Raw genomic sequence first — 6,000 nt, forward strand, 5'->3', positions numbered from 1 at the left:
AGTTATTTATACTTCATAGTTCATTGGGTTTTTTTTTTAACAGATACAAAGAAAGAAATTTCCAACAAAGAAACAACATGATTCCTTTTTTAAGTTTATCTTAAAAATAATGACTGTAGATAATGGTAATGTATACCTCAAAAAACGAGAGAATGAGTGAACGAGAGAGAGAGAGAGAGAGACAGAGAGAGACAGAGAGAGACAGAGACAGAGAGGGAGAGAGCGAGAATTGGAAGCTAGGGTTGTGGCCCACTGAGTAAAATAACTATCATGGAAATATGCGGATGTGCATTTTGATCCCTAGCACCCACAAGCTTCTGCAAAGAAGCAGCCACCTGTAACTTCAGTACTCAGCGGGAATCGAACAAGTTGGAGCCCTTGAGCCCACTGATCAGCCACAGAGCAACAACAGTGATCTCCAAATTCTTTGAAAGACCATGTCTTAGAATGTAAGGTGAAAGACAATAATGGAAGACACCTAATATTGACCTCTGTCATCTATATATACACAATGTGCACACATCCACCAGAACATGTATTATGGAATCCTGATGATATACAGGATATTAGAAGACTTACCACACACAGCAAAGATGTGTGTGTGTGTGTGTGTGTCACACACAATGGTGTTATTGTATCACATACTTATGTACATGTCTCTGTTAATTAAAAAAAATGATATACATTGTTTAGTTTCCACATAGAACAAAAATACACACACACACAAACACACACACACACACAAATTATGCAAATACTTTGTCAATTAAAATATTTAAAAATAAAACTAACATATACTTTTTAGTTTCAGCATCTGTGAGAGAATATAACCAGAGCCTGAGAATTTGCTTGCTTGTTTGTTTTGGGTTATTACTTTGTAAACGATCACTTCTGCTAATTAATTGATACTGAAAGCACATGTCATTAGACAGAAATGCTTTCTTTAAGTAGAATATTTAGTCTTTGTCAGTATCTGATGTATGACATTCATATGTTTTTATAATGTGTGACATAGATGAATGATATTTTATCAAAGAATTCCATCTTCCTCTACTGATATAAAGCATTTGAATTGTATTTATCTCAATATATTATTCACTGTTTTACTCAGACATTGGTTTTATTTCTTTCTAACTTTTCAGTTGAGATTATCTACCAAGTATAATGATAGAATTGAGAGGGCTGTTTTTTCTACAGAAGCAATTGTTCCCAGCTGCTGATCACATCAGATCTCATTTTTGAATGCCAAAAGCACTAATTAATAACACAGTGCAATGTAATAAAACTTCAACAGTATTACTATGTGAAGTTAACTAAATCCATATGTCATTATAATTTAGAGTTCAGATAAACAAGAATTCCACTGATACCAGAGAAGGACGAATGAGTGTTCCTACGGATTGATGGTGTGCAACTCCTTCAGGAAACGTCTAATCATTCTTTTAGGATGTGATTGCTTGGAAACACACAATAACTATGCAACCTGAATAATGTAGATTGAGTTCTTAAGTTTCCATTTCTTCATAGAAGATTGGGTTTGGAAAAAAATTAGCAATGAGACATGGTAGATCGAGTTAGACTATTTAAAAATTATAGCCTGCTCATCTGCGGAGGACACTATTTAATTTGTTTGTGGGTATGCAAGGATAAGTTCAACCTGAGATGATTTTGGTGGTTCATAAATGAGTAATTATCTAGGAATATATGCTTTTATTCATTTATATTTCAAAGGATCTTCCTTTATATCCCTGATTAGTATATCTGCCTTCTGTTCCTAACTGGAAGTTGAAGCCATGCTTGACGATGTCTTAAATCAAGTTCACCTTTTTGTGTCTGTGTCACTTATTGCTTCCCTTCCTTATCATAACCATTCTTTCTCATGGTTCTTCTGATGGCCAGTACCACCAACTGATTTGTCAGTTGAACTCTAATTGGCTTTGGACTCTATTTTGTCATTAATGTTTGTAGCTTTTCAAGTTGTATACTATTGAGTGAAGATATTCATATTTGAAATGACTTCAGGGCCTTGGAATAATGGATCTAGGAAGGCAGTTTAAAAGTTATTAGACATAGAACAAGGACAAAAATCTGAATGAGAAACATTAACTTTGATTGTACAGGTAAATGCTACATTAAAAAAGTGAACAAGAATAAATTAGCAGTTACTTCTACAACAACTACATCCTATATTTATGTATTTTAAAATGTAGCATTGATTATATTCATGTTTTGTTGTAATTAATAAATTTTATAAAATATTCATTATGTAATGTGAGAACTTTTTCATTTCAATTTTGATTTTACTCCAAATGTCACTAGTTGGTTGTAAAGCTCTCATTTGGGTATTACAGGCAAAGACTTTCAACATTTGCCTTTGTTACTCTCTTTTCCTCAATGGGAAATACAACTGAGTATATTTGTTAAACAAAGGTCATGTAGAGAGATGACTCCTTTTGAAAAATGCCTTCTGCACAGTCATGGGGATCTGAATTTAGGTCACCAACTTGAAAGATAAAAAAGTTGAGCACAGCTGTATTCTCAACAATGCAGTAATCTAGAGAAAGGGAAGTTCCTGAAAAATCATTGGCTAGTTAGCATAGCATAGCTCAATCCATGAGCTTTGAGTTTAGTGAGACACCATCTAAAAATTAAAGGTAAGGGTGATTGAGGAAAGACACCAACATATTCTTGTGATTTCCACAGTCATACATACATTTATGCTTATATACCCACATGCACAAATATATACATCTACACCAAAATGAACATATAACATTCTGTGTGTGTGTGTGTGTGTGTGTGTGAGAGAGAGAGAGAGAGAGAGAGAGAGAGAGAGAGAGAGAGTTCATTTTGTACATGAGCTAACTATTACTCTCACACATAAGGACACAGCTAATTCTCTAATATCAGAGATCATGATTAAGATCACTTTGCATTCATCTATAGGCTTAGAAGGAAAGTGAGATTTAAAACAAATTATGTGTCTATTTATGAGTTTGTGGAGTGAGTGCAATGATCATGTGAGTGCTTGTCTGTCATTGCCAAAAAAATGGTATCAGATTCTCTGGAGCTGGAATTACAGGTGCTTGTGAGCTAAACTTGGGTCCTCTGCAAGGGCAGCAAACATTCTTAACCACTGACCCATCTTTCCAGCCCAGAATGGCAGATTCTGGCAGAGACAGTTATAGTGTGTGAATACTGTTAGACACTAGAGCATTCAGTAGCTAACTGATGCTCCCAAGAACTGTGTAGTACACAGCCTGAGTAGCTCATGATATCATCCCTCTCAGATGAGAAAATGCTCAGAGGGACTGATTCTCAGTGTCTAATCACAGAGGAAGAAGCAGACAGCAGATAAGCAAAAAGGCAGTATATACACTGCAGTTGTCAGCAATGTTTGTCAAGGTAACCACCACCTGCCGTATCTCTAGATACTTCCTCCTGATGGGAGAACAATCCCTGGCATCCAAATTACTCCTCAGAAGGCTGGTCAGTGTACACTCAACCAAAAAAAAGGGGTAGGGGTGGAGTAGGCTAGAAAATCATGGCCTTTCTTCACAGCACTATGAAATAGTTCTGAAATTCCCCTTATTTGGGGCTTTAATTCACAGTGGAATTATTATAGCCACAGTTTAGCCCATATCTGCATCTGACTGGCTAATTGGAGAGTTTCATATAATTTGCATTTCTATTTTATTGCCCTATCACAGCAAATTGTGTACAGTTGGGAACACTGGCCTTCAGGCTATGAAAATGAGAAAAAAATCCATTGTTGATTTATTTGGTGTCGAGTGTGCATATTTTAAATTTTAATAAAAATGTCACATTTCTAATATTTTAAAATTCTTTATAACTAGGGTCAGGATATTACTACTTTTGTTCCTTCTAGTGTTTATCCATTCCCTCTTCACCAATGTCAACTTCAGTGGAATTACACTTAGCCATTTATCGAAATGCTGCACTTATAATTTCTATATAAGGTAAATATTGGGTTAGGGTTAATGTTAGGAACGGAATCCAGGGTTTGATAAAATTAGACTATAATCTCACCCATGAACTATACCCAAGCCATAAAAACATATAAATTCTTATGAGACAAAAACATTGTCCACATTTATCTGTGTCCTTCTACAACTGCCAGAACATTCTTAGTATCAGAAATGATTAAGTATAGGAGTTATTATCCATTAGTAGGAATAGCTTTCCTAAGAGAAATACTGTTTTGATGAGGTCATAAAAATGAAAACAGGTTTAAAGATTCACATGAATCTGAGCATGGGGATATACACCTGAAATCTTGGTACTTGGGAGACAGAGACAGGTAGAATGCCACAAGATTAACTGATTTACATAGTGAATTCAGCACAGCCAGGGGTATATATTGAGATCCCACCTAAGAGAACAAAAAAAATTAAAATAACCATAGTAAATCCAAATTAGCATTTTAAAAGACAACTTGAAATTAATATGTTACAGGGCAAAAAACTGACAGCTTGTGAGGCTTGGCTTAACATGACGCTATTTAATTTAAGTACTACTTTCATATTATGATTTTCTTTCCATCTCACTTTGCCTTGGATTATCATTTATTTTACATTATCTTTGCCACCAGGAAATTCTTCCCTAAGAGATTGTTGGCAGTGCCCAGAATGTGTGCTTGTTACTGTCCTGATTTCTTTCTAGACTATGGAAGGAAACATCAAGGAACTTGGCACTCACCAGAGCACTGAGCCACTTCCCTTCTCAGAACAACACAGGCACATTTCACAGACAACAGGAGGAAATCACAGAGAGGCTAAATGGCTTACTTAAGACCCATCTATGCTGCCCTGTGCTTCTGTTGATGCTCATCCAAAATGAAAATGGGAGAGTATTTTTTTAAATTATCAAATGGTCCACATGTTTCTCTCGATTAAAAGTACTTGACTTAACATGGTCTCTGAATAAAATAAATCAAGGAGCGCTTTAAATATTTAGAAAAATAGTATCTGTAACACTTTAAATATTTAGAAAAATATTATCTGTAATTTTACTCATACCTAAATATTTGAGGCATTATATTTAGTTTTTAACCTTTAAAATTATCTTTTATACATTTTTGCATTTATATGATGAGTCACTTTATAGTAAATATAATTTTAAAAACATTTTAAAGGATATTAACACATTTTAATGTAACCACCAAATTTTAAATCAAGTCAAGATACATATGCATAGCAGTGCATGAAGAAATTTATGCAATAACTATCCTAAACTCATATATTCGATTTTATTTACATTATTATTATTATTATTATTACAATAGACTTAAATATACACATTTTAATTAATTCTTCATTTTTTTTTCAAGTTAAGAAAATCCTTAGAAGTTATTATTTGAATAACTTAGAAGTCAATTATTGAGTTAGAGGTCTACAAGTATCTGAAGTTCTTAATTTAAATTAACTTTCTCTCCCAAAAGGCACTATTGATTTCCAGTTTAGAAAGAATTAAAACACACACACACACACACGAACACACATAGAGAGACATATACCTAGGTACACACACAGACATACACATAGGTGCACACAGAGAGATGCACACAGACACACACATGGACAGATAGAAAGACACACAAATAGACATACAAAGATAGACACAGATAGATATACACATACATATACACAGACACACAGATATACACACTGACATACACACATAGTACATATATAGAGACACATACAGACATACATGCACACACACATGTATACACACAAGCTAAGAAGGTTTAGATTCATTTAAGGAATGCATAAGAATCCTTATCAAATTTTATTTTAAGAGCTCTTTGAAATCATACCACAGTTAGCAAACTTTAAGCTTGTGCTTTATTATCCTGTGAGAGCGAATATTGTTCCAGTATGTAAATTTTAATACTGTCAAGCTGTGCTGTCCTTGGAGAACAAAGCTGTGGTGGGGTTTGCTTTGTCCTGCTAGTTTTGTCTAGTTAGCGGAAGTAGT

The sequence above is a fragment of the Grammomys surdaster genome, unplaced genomic scaffold (assembly GCF_004785775.1).
Source record: "Grammomys surdaster isolate TR1022 unplaced genomic scaffold, NIH_TR_1.0 165, whole genome shotgun sequence".
In the NCBI taxonomy this organism is placed as follows: domain Eukaryota; kingdom Metazoa; phylum Chordata; class Mammalia; order Rodentia; family Muridae; genus Grammomys; species Grammomys surdaster.